The 18,663-nt window shown below is 38.2% G+C and overlaps 1 protein-coding gene across 2 annotated transcripts in view; it reads left to right on the top strand.

Annotated features, from left to right (window-relative positions):
* Positions 1-18,663, top strand: part of BCHE (butyrylcholinesterase) — a 320,419-nt gene that overhangs the window by 263,279 nt on the left and 38,477 nt on the right. The window contains exon 1 of one of the 2 annotated variants that reach the window (XM_062602894.1): positions 5,055-5,243. The exons of the other annotated variant lie outside the window; for it this stretch is intronic. The gene's annotated coding sequence lies outside the window, so the exon portion shown is untranslated. Of the gene's footprint in view, positions 1-5,054; positions 5,244-18,663 lie in introns of those variants that run through there. 2 annotated transcript variants of the gene reach the window in all.

Here is an 18,663-nt window from a genome sequence, read left to right as displayed (position 1 = left end):
TCAACATAAAAAGGACATGGAATTGTTGGAACAAGTCCAGAGAAGGGCCACGAGGATGAACAGGGACTGAAGCACCTCCCTTATGAAGACAGGCTGAGAAAGTTGGGGCTGTTCAGCCTGGAGAAGAGAAGGCTGCATGGAGACCTCATAGCAGCCTTCCAGTATCTGAAGGGGGCCTATAGGGATGCTGGGGATGGACTCTTCATTAGAGACTGTAGTGATAGAACAAGAAGTAATGGGTTCAAACTTAAGCAGGGTAAGCTTAGATTAGATATAAAGAAGTTCTTCACTGTGAGGATGTGAGGCACTGGAATGAGTTGCCCAGGGAGGTTGTGAATGCTCCATCCCTGGCATTGCTCAAGGTCAGGTTGGATGAAGCCTTGGGTAACATGGTTTAATGGGAGGTGTCCTTGCCCATGGCAGGGGGATTGGAACTAGATGATCTTAACATCGTTTCCAACCCTAACTATTCTATGATTCTAAGAGAGTTGGAGAATGTTACAAGAATTTTAAAAGGTAAAATTCAAGTTTAGGATCCAGTGTCCTTTGCATCTAATGGGAGCTCATCCATGGACTTCAAAGGGTTTTGGACTGGGATGGCAATCGCAATGGAAGAATTTTCTGCAATGCCTATTGCATGCAACCAAGAGGAATGCTCTTCAAAATAGTTGTTAAATTGAAGGAAATCAGAGAACATATAAAAAAATTAAGGGTTTTTGTGAGAACTGAAGAGAGAAGAAAAAATGTAAAGAATTAAGTGGTTATAACCTGCCTAAATAAAGAATAAGCAGGAGCGTAACAGCTTTCAAGCGTCTGAGTACATAAGCTTATAGGGGAACATACAAGTGATGAAAGACATTTAATGCAAATACCAATAAACTCAGCATATTAAATTGTTGAATAATAGAAGAGACGGAAGACATATGGTTTGGGATATTTTAAAATCAGATTGTATACTAAGTATTGAAATGCAGAGAGTAATCTTTTCTATTCCCCATGATGCTATAAAATGTATCTGTCTTAGAAAGACGTATCTTTTTCTAGCCTCTTCCTGTGCAAGTTCCATGTTTTAAAGCCTATATCAGGAGATGCAGAAATAGCATAGGATATATTGTTCTTAATAATGAATAAACACTCTCTCTATATTTTAATCATGTAATCTCTTTATTTCCACCTATCTCTGACCAAAGTTACAGTCTTTTCTCAAATCTAGTGTTAATGTAAATATATTTCAACTGTTTTCTCTACTTAAAGACAAATAAGGCTTTACTGTGTTAGGGATTCTGTAGCAGTAACCCAAAGATTTTTTAGCTGAGGAAATATTTTGCCATTATTTGTGTTAGGTTATTGTCTTCTGCTAGAAACTTATAAAGAAAAGATGATTTTTTATTTTTTTTTCTCCATAACACAGCTCATGATAGGGGAGGTAGCTATTCCTATTCAGCAATTTCTGCCATTTTTCACCCTCTGTATTTTGGTTCTCAGCTCTCTACCAAATGTAGGAAGCAAAGACAAATTTTAAGATGACATATAAGGAAGCCTTTTTCATTCAGGGTGAAATATTTGCAAACTCAGATAAATACCAATTGCAGATAAATATTTGCAAACTCAGGAAATACCAATACTTGCTCAGTAAAAATGATCACAAGTTCATTTATTTCAATTTCAGCATGGCTATTTACACTAGTGGAAGATTGATACCACGTCATATTTCAGTATGTGTTAAAGTGTAGGAATTCACTTATGCTAGTATCATTTTTAATGATCAGCAATAGACTTAAGTAACATTAAACCACTATTTTTAAACTTTATACACTACTATAGTGTATGTTAAAACACACTGAAAAATAATTTCTGGCTTTTTCTAAAGGAGCATGTCTTAATTTAATAATAATGAAAAATCATGTATTAAAGAAATACTAGGGAAGGCTTGCCATGTCTAAGTGTAAATCATGTATATTTTAATATAGACAAACATGTTTTGCACATCTGCAATGTCATAAATCTGCGCTTATAAAAATCAACATATCCTGCACTGCAGAAACAAGGATCATAGATAACAAGCTGAAAATAAATCATTAGCACAATGCTGCAAGAAAGATAAAAGACACAAAACCTGAAGGCATGAGGACAGGAAAAAGAAAAAGCAGAGAAGTGGTGACATATGTCTTTGCAGCACTGGTGAAATAATTATTGGAATGATCTTTTTCATTCTGCAGCCTAGTTTCCAAACCAGTAATGGAAATTGGAAATGTTCAGAAAAAAGATGGTAGGATGTTTGGAAAATGTATTTTATAGAAAGAAAGTTATGAAACTGTATGCATTTGGTTTATCCAAGTATCTTTTAGGAAATTATTTTCTTGACTTGAAGTCAAGGAAGCACTAATGTGAAAAGTAATCTAATAGTAAAATATTAAAACCAATAAATCTTCTGATCCTTACACAAATTATAATAGCATCATTGACATCAATGGAGTCTTGCTATTATGTGAGTCAGATTAAGTTATTAGTGGGGGGTTGCTGTGTTTGTAGTTTATCCCCAGGTACACTCAGTCAGTGGGTGCTCTGATTTGCACTTGTCTGAAAAGACTTTCAGAATCAAACCCAATTCAAACTGAAATAAAATTCAGGCTTGGATATATGCACAAATTATAAATACCTGAAATTAAACAGATTCAAGATTAAGGCTGGAAAAAAAATGAAGAACTCAAAATGAAAGAGAAAAAAATATCTAAAGCACAGATTACAAGATGTTCTGACATTCTTCAAAACTGAAATTTTGTGTTTCTGCACACTCGTTTTATGCATTTAAAAGCATGAATATGTTTTATTCATTGCAAAGTTTGTTATTCTACTTGGAAAACATTTATTCTGTTTCTTATTTACACTGAACTTAGAATTAATGCGGCTGTTCCAGTTGAGCAAAAGCAACCTTGACTTGTAATAAGCATCATTTTATCACACCAAAATATCTTGTCTAAAAACATAACATGGACATAGTTCTCAGAATTAAGCTAGTTAATAATTATTATGTAAACGGGTCAAGGATTAAAAGTGCCAATAAAGTCTTGTGAATTGTGTGTAGATTTTATTTCGAAATTACAGCATTGAAAGCCAAAGCTGCCTTAACGTATATAGAATAGGTTTAACACCATAGGTGAACTATCATGGTGTCAATAAACATTTTTCAAAGAATAATAATCATAATAAGTAACCCCAGCAGTCTGCTTCTATAAAATAATAGATCTTTGGCTCTAGTGACGTATTTCCTAGGTACAATATTATTTATTTCCAGATTACATAAAACAAGCAATACTTTCTTAAATATGATAGAAATAAACAGAACTTCTAACTCAGAAGCTCCAGCCTGGTTTCCTAATGAATTTCCCAACCTGAAAGCTATTTCCCTAGTCCAGCTTTCCTCTGAAAGCACACTCATATCTTTGCTTAGCAATCTTATACAGGCTTCAGTCATAGGAGACTCCTTTGGTGTCCCTTAGCTCTTCTCAGTACAATATCACTGAAAGCTAAAAATGCTTTTTTTTTTTTTAACATTTTAAATATACATACTTCTAAATAAAAAATTCTGATCAGATGCTCTGGTAATGAGCAGAATCATTCTTGAACAGAAAAAAAATCATGGATGGGCATAGTCAGAAACTGAGCAGAGAAACACTACATTTAAGATACCACTCAGCTTGCCACAGCAAGGCACAGACTTACCATGGGTGGAGAAAGACTCTGCTTTAACTAGGCTGCATAAAGGGTCCCAGAACAGGTATCTATGGAAAACCTAAGAGCACTAACCTACAGCTGAACAACCAGAAGGCCTACCTAGCTCCCACCACCCCTCTCCTTCAAAAGACTCACAATCTGTGTCACACACATCACCTGTTACCACCACAATTTCAGGTGTTACAACTTAATCATTAGTTTTAGCCTAATTAGCTAAACATGCTACTGGTGTAGCTGTGCTTGCTTTGGCTGCAAACACCCATTTGTAGTTTACTACTGAATAAAGAATGGCTCTAGTCTCTCTGCACCTTAGGACATGGTCACATTTGGACCTTTTAAGATGCTTAATGCTTCACCTTATAGATTCAAAAGAATAACAGCAACATGCTCTTCAGCCTGGGAATGATTGTATGAGCAGATAGAGCAAATCAAATGTTATACCCACCTTAACTTCCTTGTGTTGTTTTAGGGGGCTAAAAATAAAATAAATTATTTAAAAATTTATAATACAGATGGCAAATACATACAGGACTAGGGAGATAATCAGGTGACAAAATTGCAGATTTGCTGAAAACTGAATGCTCAGCCTCCTCAAAACTTGAATAATTTTTCAGACATTTTATTTCTGGAGTAAAATTTTGGAGGGTTTATTCAATTAAAATACAGAAAATACTATTAAAAAGAAAAAGAAAAACAAAAGACAAAAAAAACCTCAAAAACAAACAAACAAAAAAACCCCAAACAAACAAAAAAGCCAAACAACCAACCAGTCAAAACAAAACCAACTCTTTTATTTTCCATCAGAATATTGGAAATGAATGAGAAAGTAGCTCAATACCACAGCACCCGCTGACCAGAATCAAGAGCTTTTTCTCAGTCCCAAGCACTGAAATGACATCTTACACTCATACAGCCAAGTAATGCCAGATATAAAAATTAAATAAATGAGTTGAATGGCTATGTTACACTAGATTTTAATGCTACTTTATTTCCAATAAATCAATGTGCAATCTAGCACATTCTACTCAAATGACAAACCAATCCTGTGAATTAAAACTGCAAAAGTTTTATTCAAAAGTTGAAGAAAAAAGAAAATCTACATGTACGTCTTTTGGAGCTTGGAAAGAATTTTGAAACAGAGAAAAAAACTCCAGTCCTCTCAGCAACCATAAAAATACACTATAATAGTCCAAGGTCTCAGCAAAGTGGAAAATCCACAGATGTGTAAACAAAGCAAGCAGAAATGTGTGTGTTTCCTTCAGATGTTTTCCGAAGTGTTCTTACTTCAGTACGTTATATGCATACGAAGAGTAGTGTGTCTTTCGAGTCATGTGATGTTCCTGGCTCCTTACCTGATGTTTATCTGGCAGCAGGGAAACCAGCAAATGCGGATATATTGGCTGCTTTTTAGTTGGTTCTTGGCCTGAAAAAGCTCTTTCATTCAAAGAAAGAAGCAGCAAGACTGGAATATCAGCTTTTGAGGTTGATCTTTTCTGCTTCCTTTTCAGGTAAGAGTTTTAAATGCAGGAGAGGAAATGCTGATTTGATCAGACAGGGTTAGAGTAAATAAATGCATGCTGTTCCCCATCCCCATTTCCATGCTAATTTATTGCCAACATCATGGGTATAGCATTTTAGTAGTCAAGTGATGAGAACAGCACCAGCTGGACTGGTCGGCTCCGTGGCTGGGGGCTCTGGGTCCTTGGTGTCCTTTAGCCCTGAAGTTCGGACTGTCCCTTTGGTGGCTGACAGTCCTGTGCAGATTGTTGCTGGCACCACACCAAAACAACTGCTGGGTGTTCAAAACTGCAGTCAGCCATGAAAATCCCAAGTGCAGTTTGAGGAAAATGAACTGAATTGCACCCAAAGCCTGGAACAGTCTGCTAGACCTACCTTGCCTTGTGCTTTGAGCTGTGCACAGACAAAAAATGTTATGCAGGAAACTGGGGGTACTCCTCTGTAGGCATGCCAAAAGCAAATTAACTAATTGCTGATGACTAAAAATGGCATATGGTTGGTCCTTTCTATACTCTTTATTCTTGAAAAGGCAAAATGAGCTCCAGGAGAATGAATAGGCAGTTAAATGTATTTCAATACTTTACTATTATATTTTACTACTAAATAATCTCAAACAACCACAAAAAGGGTATATAGACACTTCTATGTCACACGGGGGGACAACAAGTGACTCTATGACATGTACAAACACATCTAAAGGCAAGGAGTTGGCTGGTACCCAGCTTATGTGGGGTCATCGCTGTGCAACGAAAACTGGTGCAGGAATCAGCAGTGCTGTGGAGGAGGAAAAAACATCTAAATCTATCATGATAAAAAAAAGTCAATGTCAGTCTTAAAATTTCACGGTAATATTGGAGTGAGAATTAGCATTAGGTTGAGTAAACTGAGATAAAATTATACATCAGTGTGGAATGAAACCGCATGAACTCATTTCTCTTTAAAGTGTTAGCGGGACATCAAGGTGGAATTAAAATGTTTTAAATGTCAGTTTCTTCCATCTCCTAGATCCCACTGTGAATTCTCCAATCATCAAAAATCCAGCCATAATAAATGTACTTAAACTTCCACTGCAGTCTGCAGCTATTTCTCTCTAGCCGATCATGCTGTCAGACGTCTTTTGTGCAAAGCATGTTATAAACAGAAAAATAGAGCAAAGACGTCTGAGCTGATTTCTTTCTACTCCACTGGCACATAACTGGTGGCAATAAGGTTGCTCCTTCAAATGTGTTTTTCTTTGCACTGTAGTTGTGCTGTGAGATTAGCAAAACTCAAGGCACTGAAGTTTACCATCACTTGATGGTGCCACTCAGAAGCGCTGTTTGTTTCTGCTGGGGAAGCTTTGTGCTTTTTGGTCTGGGGAAACTCCTCCTGCGCAAGGAGGCTGTTTGCAGCTAATCCTTGATCACAGATCATCAAGGCACTGCTGATATCCCTGCACTTTCGCAGTTAAAAATTATAGTTATTAACGTAACATGCGTGACAGCTTGCTGCTTGGAGCGGAGCACTACTTCTTCAGCTGCCTCATGACACATGACTTTTGCTCAGCTTTTTCCCTTATCACCTCCCTGCCTACCCCAAGGCCATCTGACACAAGGACTGTGGCACAGATGAAGTTAATCATTAGCTGATATAGTGGTGAGGTCAATTCTGTAGGTAACTAAGCTGATTAACATGTGTGACTTTGCAATGGTGGTTATTTACATCTTTGCATTCTCCCTCCTGGGATTAATCCCATTTTATAGATTTGCTTCTGGATAGGCAGCATTTGTGTTCAGATCTTTGGATCCTGGAGATGTCAGACTGCTACAGGGTCCCTGAGCTCCTTTTAGTCCTTGCACAAACATCTCTGCACTTCTACCATAACTAGCACGCTTGTATTAGTGAGCCATAGCAGCAAATCATTGCATTTCTAAGAATTCTGAAAACCAAAGTTCCCAGGCTTTCCCCATTTTAAAACCCTTGGAAAGGCTTCTCTTCCCTTTCTACACCTGTTTTTCTCTGGCAGAAGTATGACTGTTAAACAGCAATTTTCTTTCCATGTTTTTTAAAGTGAAGAATTTTTAATTTGGATGTATTTTCCTCTGAAAATCCTTTCAGTCAATATGGAATTACAGAAAGCACCTTTCTGAAGACAAAAAAGAACTGAAGACATTTCCACTGAAAGGTGTGCATGTATTTGTGTGTGTGAGTGCATGCTCTGGACTGGCAATGTGGTTGCTTCCTGCCTTGAGCCAAAGCAGTTTACTTTGTACCTAGCAGAACAGGAATATCGGTGCAAAGCTGCAGTGGGAAGGAATTTGGACAGAATTGTGAAAAAAAGTCTGGGTACTCAATTCCTCCTGACTCAGTTCCATGCAAAGAGGTGCATTTGTAGATCGTCTAGTAATAATGTTTAATTACTACCTCACCTACAAAAAAGACAGACTAGGTCTTTATACTCCCTCTAGATTATCCCAGCCCTACTTTGTACCATTTGTCATGCTTTTATTTCCTTTACTTCTTTATCCGTTTTCCCCCAGTTTCTCTGATTCAAGAAATTGTCTTTCCTCATTTCTCTCACCCAAAACAGAGCTACAAAATAGATGGGGTCAATGATCCCAGAGGGAAGAACAGGCACTGGGCTCCTGTAGATCAAGTGTGGGAGGCAGAAGGAATAACTCTGGACAGTCCAGCGGGCCTTCATTTCTGTGTAGAATAATTGATTTTCAAAAAGCATTTATTTTTCTTTAATACATTTTTTATCCATTGCTCTTGATGGCCTGCTCTCTACCAGCTTGACTTCAAAGAAACAAGACAAAGTTTTATAACTTAGGCTGGGAAGAAAAAGTATGGTTTAGATTTTCAAATAAGTACATCATTATGCAATGCTGAAAACATTATAGATTCATTTTATTTTTCAAATAAGACTCTAATAACACAGTTACTGGCTTACATCTTACTGGTGCTGTTGATGACATCTAGACCTGAGACTGCAAGCCCTGCATTGGCTCAGGGCAGCCAAGGAAACGTGACAGAGCAGTCAGAAAGCAAAATTTACATCTTGGATGACTTTCTGGTACTCCTGCATTTGTTTTCATCTCAAACTATCACACAAGCTTATTTGGTTCTGTAATGCCAAATCAACCCAAGTCATGCACTCAGGGACAAACAATAGAATTTGACAGCTCTGGTTAATCAAGGGAAGTTTCATTGGAATGGATGTACAGAAATAGAACCTAAGGTGTAAGATATTGATATATTTTCCAGTAATGATGAATATATTTCTGAGCCCTCCATGCTTAGAGTGATTCTTTCAAATAGAGAAAGGGTGGACAAGGTTTACTTGTATAATGAGGGGAAACTAAGTTGTTTCCTATATCCAAAAAGCCTGATAGACTGAAACAGGTTGTCTTAGCTTAGATATATGGTGCAGCTAATGCAAATATTTTCTTCTTATAAATTTAACTATAAAGAAATATGGATGAGAGGAAAACATAAGAGGAAATGGTAGCACTCAATAAAAATAGTTTTAGATATATTTATTCTGTAAAGGGGAGTAAGGTTTCTGATCACAAGTGATTGAGATTGTCAGTTATCTTCCATTAGAAGCAAAGTGGGCAAAATCTACAAGATTATGCTTAATAAAGCAATGACTGAAATAATATCTAATGATTTCTTATGACAGTAGAGGTCTGGACCTGGTGAGCAGGAAGTCTTAAGGAATCTTGCTGTGGAAGGAAAAAAAATGTTTTTTATTAAACAACTTGTTCAGAAGAGAAAAATTGGGTAGAAGCTATCAGCCTGCTCCAGCGAACAGATGCTTTTTGGCATTATTAAACTTAGTAGGCCTTCTAGCTTAATTGAACTGTGTGAACACTGAGGCATCTAAGGAAACTGAGATGCCTACATTTTAACAAAATAAACTAGTATCCTCAGTCTTACCTTAATCCATGTATTTGAGACAAGGGAAAGGAAAAAGTCTAGAAAATACATATTTTAAAATATTCTGAACATAATTTTTGAAATTTTTGAAATCCTTAGCAATATCACTAAAGATCAGGAATACATTCTGAATTCCTTCCTTGGTGAATATCAACTGTTGATTTTTATCACTTTCCCTACAGGGACCATCAAGACATCACGACTGCCAATCTTGCATTGTGAATTAAAGGCAAATGCTTTGCATGTCCTAGACACAATCTGAAATAAAATACTATTATTGACTTCAGCTCTACATTATTCTCAAAAGGTGAAATGTACTGTATAAGCTGGTGTTGTTTCCAACCACATATTTAGAAAAATTAAACATTTTAGATGGCCTACACTAGGCAGTATTATTCATAACATAAATGAAAACATTACACAATCACATATATCAATATATACTGGCATAAGGCAGCTGACTTTCTGAGATCATTGCTGATCAGCTGATAATGGAAATTTAATGTTTAACTTTGTATTCTGCCAATTTCTCCTGCCATGATGATCAACTACAAAATACACCATGAAGACATTTTGGCTGAACCAACTGCTAATCAATTTATGTTCTGAATCATAAGTATTCATTGTACTCAGTATTTTTACCTTGATAAATGTGCAAAGGATAATTGAGTCAGATTCCTCTAATCAGTGCAACTATGGCAGCTTTTCATGTTTTCATGATACTGCACAGTTGAAAGACTTTTGCTTGTTTTTCTGGTCAAAAAAAGAAGCAGAACTGTGCACCAAGCTGCTTTTACATTTTTGAAAGCTCTTGTTGCCTAGAAGATATTGCTGATCACTTCTTCTGAACATTTTCCATGTTTTCTGTGCTGTGATTGAAACTGAATTCAAAATCAAGAGGATGTGAAATAACAGCAAACTTTTTCATTGGACTTTATGTTTTTGCTATTAATTGCTTGGAACACATTATCCCGTTTTGGATGCTTTTGAAGAATAAGCAGACATTTTTACTGAGTTGTTTAGAAGGTTGGTTGGGGTTTTTTTTGAGAGTTAAACAACCATCTCTGAAACCATGAGTGTCTTTATTGGTAGATTCATGAGTCTTCATCTTCATGAAATTTCCTCTACCATTTTTTCCAATTGGCTACATTTACTGGAAAAATTGTATACCATGTACTTCCACGGCAGGGGTTTGGAACTAGATGATCTTAAGGTCCTTTCCAATCCTAACTATTCTATGATTCTATGATTCTATTCTATGATGAGCATCTGCATACAGACTGACTTAAACCTTTAAGACCGTTTACTTTGGGTTTATAGAATCTTTTAGACACTGCATGCCATTCATTCAGACATAATAGCAAACACTTTCTATAGCAGCAGTGTGCTTGCCACATTTTTTCAACATACAAAGGAAAAGTATGCTTTGTCTGCCTTACAGAGCTTCAAACTCACTGAATAGTATAAAAGAAAAATTGCCTTTGTTCTGATTTATGAGCAATCACTAGTAACACAGATTCTCCCCTTGGGACACTTCTGCTGAAGTGTAACCACATTAAGATTAAGCTTCCTCTTTGCATGCACCTAGTCTTGTGGGTGCTATTATGAGTTAAGACATAAAGACTAATCTAAAGCAAGCAAGTATTTATTGCAATAGAGAAGTGTAGAATATTTGCAGAGTAAGCTAGTATTTTTTGCTAGGGACTTACAGGGACAAAAATCAGCACCAGAAGCAAGTCTTGGGGCACTTCGTATTAAACTCTATGTATGTCAAGAATTAGATCACTTTTATTCTACTTTGTTTTCTCTATCTCATGAATAGTTTTAATCCATGGTAGAAATTTACATTTTACCCTGTAGTTTTCAAATTTTTGTAACAAGTTTTGGTGACAGATTCTGTCACAAGCATTCTAAAACTACAACAGAATGATCTCCAAAATGATTTCTGGAAGCTATCAGGAGAACTGGATACCCTGGATTTGGAGAAGGCTGAGGTTCTGAATGACTTCTTAATGTCTCAGGCTTCACTGGCAAATGCTCTGACCACAACACCCAAGACTTGGAATACAGACACAGGGACTGTGAGAACGAAGATCTTAGGCCCACTGTAGGAGAGGATCTTAGAATCATAGAATCATAGAATAGTTAGGGTTGGAAAGGACCTTAAGATCATCTAGTTCCAACCCCCCTGCCATGGGCAGGGACACCTCACACTAAACCATGACACCCAAGGCTATGTCCAACCTGGCCTTGAACACTGCCAGGGATGAAGCATTCACAACTTCCCTGGGCAACCCATTCCAGTGCCTCACCACCCTAACAGGAAACTAAAACTGAGTAAAAAAAAAACCCCAAACCTGCCAAGTCTTGGAAAGCAGACACAGGTACTGTGAGAATGAAGACCTTGGGCCCACTGTAGGAGAGGATCTGGTTCGAGACCATCTTAAGAACCTGAACATGCACAAGTCCATGGGACCTGAAGAAATCCATCCGCGGGTCCTGAAGGAGCTGGGAAATGAAGTTGCTAAGCCACTGGCCATCATATTTGAAAAATCATGGCAGTCAGGTGAAGTTCCCCATGACTGGAAAAAAGGGAAATACAACCCCCATTTTCAAGAGAGGGAAAATGGATGACCGGGGGAATTACAGACCAATCAGTCTCTCTTCTGTGCCTGGCAAAATCTTGGAGCAGATTCTCCTGGAAGGCATGCTAAGGCACATGAAAATCAACAAGGTGCTCGGTGACAGCCAGCATGGCTTCACTAAGGGGAAATCCTGCCTGACCAATTTGGTGGCCTTCTATGATGGGGCTACAGAACTGATGGACAAGGTCAGAGAAGTTGACGTCATCTACCTGGACTTGTGCGAAGCACTTGATACTGTCCCACATGACATCCTTGTCTCTAAATTGGAGAGACATCAATTTGATGGATGGACCACTCAGTAGATAAAGAACTGGCTGGATGGTCGCATGCAGAGTTGTGGTCAATGGCTCAGTGTCCAGCTGGAGACCAGTAACGAGCGGTGTCCCTCAGGGATTGGTGTTGGGACTGGTCTTGTTCAACATCTTTGTTGGTGGCATGGACAGTGGGATTGAGTGTGCCCTCAGCAAGTTTGCCGATGACACCAAGCTGTGTGGTTCGGTTGATATGCTGGAGGGAAGGAATGCCATCCAGAGGGACCTTGACACACTTGTGAGGTGGGCTGATGCCAACCTCATGAGGTTTAACCATGCCAAGTGCAAGGTCCTACACCTGGGTCGGAGCAATCCCAGGCACAGCTACAGGTTGGGCAGAGAAGAGATTCAGAGCAGCCCTGCAGAGAAGGACTTGGGGGTGTTGGTTGATGAGAAAATGAACATGAGCCTGCAGCGTGCGCTTGCAGCCCAGAAAGCCAACGGTATCCTGGGCTGCATCAAAAGCAGTGTGACCAGCAGGTTGAAGGAGGTGATCCTGCCCCTCTACTCTGCTCTCGTGAGACTTCACTTGGAGTATTGTGTACAGTTCTGGTGTCCTCAACATAAAAAGGACATGGAAGTGTTGGAGCAAGTTCAGAGAAGGGCCACAAGGATGATCAGGGACTGGAGCACCTCCCCTATGAAGATAGGCTGAGGAAGTTGGGGCTGTTCAGCCTGAAGAAGAGAAGGCTGCGTGGAGACCTCATAGCAGCCTTCCAGTATCTGAAGGGGGGCTATAGGGATGCTGGGGAGGGACTCTTCATTAGAGACTGTAATGACAGGACAAGGGGTAACGGGTTAAAACTTAAATGGGAAGTTTAGACTGGATATAAGGAAAAAAATCTTTACTGTTAAGGTGATGAGGCACTGGAATGGGTTGCCCTGGGAGGTTGTGAATGCTCAGCCCCTGGTGGTATCCAAGGCCAGGTTGGGCAGATCTTTGGCTGACATGGTTTAGTGTGAGGTGTCCCTGCCCATGGCAGGGGGGCTGGAACTAGGTGATCTTAAGGTCCTTTCCAACCCTAACTATTCTATGATTCTATTATTCTATGATTCTATCTCCATTTTTTAATCATGGAGTTTTCTATTCACTTTTATTACCCTAATGGACACACCATAGTAGTAGGTTCTTCTCAATAATTTGGACAGTAGTAAATCTGAAAATGTCCAACATATAACTATCTTCTTTCTGAATTGATACATTCACATCTCAGATTTACAGAAGCAGGCTATAATAGTGCTACTGTGATTTTCAGCAGCTAAAAGTCTGGTTGCATTCTTTGTGAGACAATTTTAAAAGAGAAAGCAGCATGTCATTCACAACTAAAGTGTGATCTACAAGCTAGGATGGTACTAGATGCCCACTGGGAGCTGAATAACCTGAGTTGTGTTTCTTGTGTTTTAGCAATTCCTTATCCAATGTATTCCCACTGAGGTGCATGAAAAACAGAGCTAAAAGCTGTTTTTCTTAGAGCACTTTGAAGCAAGATAGAAGACAGTTTATGTTACATCAATTGAGGGGAGAGCACACATAGAAATGCTACTCCAGCACCAAGCAAAATGTTGAAGTGTAGCTAAAAGATTTGGGAATATTAAAAATAAAATATACAGTCAAATGCTTAGTGACATGGAAGTTGAATTTCAACTAAATGTGTCCCTACATTGGTTTGTCAAGGTTTAAAGATTTGGGGTCCTGGTTTAGTTTTGTGTTCTCTTGCATCACAACCCCCTGAAACTGTTCTTATTAAATTATCTAGTTTTATGAGAGAAAGTATCAGAATCCAGGCCTGAATCTTAGCCATGTCTGTCCCATGTAAAACTCGCAGGTGGTGGGTCCAAAAACAAACTAAAAGGAACAGTTTTTCACGGCTCATGTACTTTTGCAACAGATCTTGTCACCAGATGTTCTGGATGCCAAATGTTTACAAGGTTGCAGAAAGCATTTGGACAAATTTAAGGAAGACGAATCTCTGGGTAGCAATAAGATAAAAAAACATCTCCTTATTGAGACACAGTTTTTTGCTGGCTGGAAAGTTTTACCTGTACTATTATAGGTTTAGCCTGCTCTTCCACTTTACTTTTGCAGACTTCCCTGGCATTTGTCGCAGATCTTTGGTCAGACTTGGCATTGCCATTATTACACGTTCTTCTTTTGTAAAATTTCTGAGAGATGTTATTATTTCTTTGCAGTTAGCATATCTCCTTAGTCATACGTAATGGAAAAGTAATTTTAAGTCACAGCACAATCTGAGGTGATAGGTTGTGTAGAACAAGTAAAAAAATAATTCTGCTCAGTTCAGTGATGATTTACTTAGCAACTGTGTAATGGAATACCTGAAATAATTAAATCTATTCAGAAATCAGCAAGAAATACAGTAGTCTAAGTATAATTTATGAAAAAAACATAACCTTAAGGATATTCTGAAAAAAATATGGGTTAGTCCAGCATGCCAGAGGCACTCATAAGAGTCAAAGAGTTAGTCTAGTGCAAGGAACATTGAGGTTCCAACTGGAAATGGCCATGTTGTCCACCATCTTCACCAATCTTTACCTATTCAAAGTGTCCTCCGATCTCTCTCCTCACTACTCTCCTGACTTTTCAAATAGCATATAGTTTAGAAATACTGAAAGATTTTATGCTGGGCGGGGGGGGTGGGGGGTGGAGAGGGGATGGAATAGTAATAAAAGTCAACTGCAGTGATGAACATTAATGGATGGTTTGCTGGAAATTGCACTAAGACCAGTTCCTGGGTTAGCTTTGCAGTGTTTGCATTCTAAGCCTGTGCAGATGGATTATTTACTTTATTACCTGAATTTCATGGCCTGTAAACACTGCCAGTGGTTTAGGAAGTGAGCCAAAGTCCTATAAAAAAATTCTGATCTGTATAATTAAAAGGAAAATGGGTCTGAGGAACTTGTTTTCTTTCTGTTTGTTTAGGACTTTAGGGTCTTCCCAGACAAATAACAGCTATCAGATGAGCACAGTTGCATAGCTCTGTGGTGATGTATATTGCTTAAGGGCAACAGCACAACCTGGTGGTTTATGGTTATTTTAATACATCAGATCATGTATCTGCAGAAAAAAACACAGGAATTTCCTTTCCCTAGAAACCAACTCATTGCCTGTACAGAAATAAAACTGTTTTTCATTAATTCATTTGTAAGATAGCATTTTACCTGAGGTTTTCAGAATAAATAGAAAATGCTGCAAGGGTATATGCAAAAAGATAAATTAATAGGTCCTTTCCAACATCTAAGATTCTGAAACCTTGAGGCACAGTTGTGATGAGCCATTTCTTGTGGTTTTGTGCTGGATATGTCTGAATTTTTGTTTCAAGATAATACCTAGAGGCATATAACTAGAAAAAGCTTGCAATATGTACTATGCAAAAATTTCCAAAAGAAAAAGACAAAAGGAAAGTGTGTGTGGAAAAAAATACAAGTTTGTCTTGCTTCCTTTTTCTATTACGATGAAGCCAACCAAAGTATGTAATACATTTACAAAGAATTAATATTCAAATACCAATAATAATATTTATTCTCTTTCTTCTGTGTCTTCAGGGTATGTGATGTTGTTCAGAGTTTATCTTATGTCACAGTGAAATGAAATGGGTGCCAACTGCGATCAGACAGAAATTTCAAATAAAATTAATTACATGTTCTATTTTGCTTGATTCTGAAGAATGGGCTATGTTATTACTAGCTGGCACTGGTGCGGTTGCTGAACAGAATTCTTACAAACTACATATTCAGTTCATTTACTGATCATATAAAATGGGACAAAAGCCACTAGCTGTAACTAGAAAGCTGTTACCAGTCTGATGATGGGGCTAGTCCTGATTCTGTGCAAGCCTTTTTCATCCTCAGGACATGTCCAAAACACTGTTTCTTCAGTTTTGCTTAACCTGATGGAAAGAACCTTTGAGTTCAACCTGTATGGGTTTGGATTTGAAAGGGATCTTAGAGACCTTTACCGAAGTCCTGAAATGCTGAAGTGCTTTGAGACTATAATAGCATTATTTTATGCAGTGAAGATTTCTGTAAGTTTGTCGATGAAATGCTAAGGTTTCTCATTGTTTCATCTTTGTGCTTTAGTCCTGTTCATGTCTGAAGTATGACTCACAATCTTGGTTCAAAAAACACTTTAGTCCACATGGAAGTATGATTAATGCATTTAAACTTACACTTCAGCTCACACCGAAGTTTCATTTACTTTATTGTTATCAAATATATATGAAATGTAAAATGTTCTGAAATTTATGAAAAGTTTCTTATTCTGCTTTATTCTTATTATAGAAGAAATACATCATTACATAAATATGATAAAATACTCAGAATACCAGATGGTATTTCTGAAAACCTATACAAAGAGCTTTGGAAAAGTGAAGGGGTGGGGGAAAGAAAGAAAAGAAATAATTATTTTCTTTTCCTTGAGTACTGAGTTAGAGGACAAAATGTCGCAGGCCAAATCCTGTTGTTCACAGCCTTTCCCTGTAATACACTGAAGCACAGGGAGGCAATGCAATTCCCACTTTCCTGCACCCCACTAAAACAGATACTGGAAGTATGCTCTGTTTTGCCACAGCTAGACATAACTATGAACAGAAAGCAAACACATCTGAGATGAAATGCCTTCGTGCCAGCCTCCCACACATACTGCTTCACAGTGAAGGAACGTCAGAATATTTTTCAGCTTGTTAAAAATTATTGGCAAGCAGAGTGACATCAGGTCTACCTACTTAATATGTTTTCATCAATAATTATAACCCATCAGTTCAGACACTGCTTTTCACTGCTCTCAGAGTAGGTGACAGTTTTGATTACTGGATGAAGAACCTCAAATCAGCTGGGTTGAGCTGACATATCTCCCTCAGCACCTGCTGTCATAACTGCTGTGTAGTGTCTGGGGCAGCATGGACACACCCCACTGCTGATCCGTCCTCTACTCTGCTTCCCTTACTATTTGCTAAAGTTGTCCCATATTTTCATGTTAGGAAAAAGAATTTGTCAAAACCAGCCTAGTACTTTGGGACATCTGCCGATGTTGACAATTGAGTATCTAAGCCCCCCTCAGAGAATAAGCATGTACCCAGTTTTCATGCTTGGGCAAGATATAGCTTATTTTTCCATTTTAAATGGAGTGAAATAGAGAGGGTCTGTATTGTTTTCACAGCGCCATTCGTGCCAACAAAGTGAATGCTGTATCAGCGTTTGCAGTACATTTAGAGGGTGAATCATCTTTTACTCAGAGGAGTAAAAATTCTGTCGTATACATTCAATGTGTCCCCATACCTGTCCACCAAATTGTGTTCTCATTGCTACAAATTTTGTATTAAATTATTTAGGTCAGCTTAAATTTGGAAAGCAACAAAATAAACACAATTTTTGAGTCATTTACATGTCTATGAATACTGTAAAATAGTTTGCTTCCTAAATTAAAATGATACAAGCAGTCTGGCAGGAAAATAAGCAGCAATATTTTTGCTATATTTTTGAAAAGCTGGTTGTAACAGTCAGTAACAGAAGAATAAGTGGGGGCCACGAAAATAAAAATTCAGATTACTTTTAGCATGCACTGGATCTGTGGATGCTCAGGCTTGCAATTTCATAATATTCCTTTGAACTAGATAATATTTTGAGTCTTTGCCTAATGGTTTTACTATATACTGCTGCAGATGTGGATAGCACACTTTTGCATTGTACATCTTCAGAGATCTTAGGGTTGGTATATCAATAGCCATGATCTGGTGATTAAGGACTGCCTAATAGCATACATTGTCAGGATATGGAGTATCACATTAAAGGTCATTAATAGCTCTATCCTGTGCACTCACATGATGTGACATAGCAGGTGTCTTGTGGAGAAACTCTTACGGCATCCTGTCAAAGGTAGACTTGTTAATAACTGCAGTAGGCAGTGGCATATTGCACCGTGACCCCACCAGAGTCCTTCCTGCTTCCTTCTGAATGACTTGTCCTCACTGCCTGCCCTCATCCCACATCTTATTTTCACTGCTGTTGAGGTGCCAGCTTCTGCCAAAAACTCCAGACTTCATTTCTGACTGACCCTATCTCAGACAAACACCTCTCTGTTCTTCTTTATGGGAAGGAGCTTCCCATAAACATTTCCACACAACTTTACCACCAATTGCCTTACAGTCATGTGGCTATATGCTTTATGTTGCTTTGTGGTTTACAGTGTGCGTGTCCCATCTTTCTGCTTCCACCAGATGCCACTTACCTTAAATTGAAAGTTTTTCATTAAAGCTACTCATAGTCGATCTTTCTGCACACCCCATTATATGTGAAGTCCTGATCAATGACTGAAACTCCAGTCATGGAGAGAAGGCCTGGTAGCACTTTCTGAGACAAAGGTTTGCTCTGTATAAATGTATAATAAATTTTCCATACAATAAATTCAAAGTGATCTTGCTAAAGATCTTTAACCCAGTAATGGGGCAGAGAGAACACTTTAGAAAGTGTCACCAACCAGTAAATGTAGGTTGTTCTTTGGATGTTTGCTGTGTTGAATG

This window comes from Pezoporus occidentalis, unplaced genomic scaffold (assembly GCF_034315485.1).
Source record: "Pezoporus occidentalis ecotype Australia unplaced genomic scaffold, CSIRO_AGI_Poc_V1 ctg8, whole genome shotgun sequence".
In the NCBI taxonomy this organism is placed as follows: domain Eukaryota; kingdom Metazoa; phylum Chordata; class Aves; order Psittaciformes; family Psittacidae; genus Pezoporus; species Pezoporus occidentalis.
This window is presented reverse-complemented; position numbering and strand designations above follow the sequence as displayed.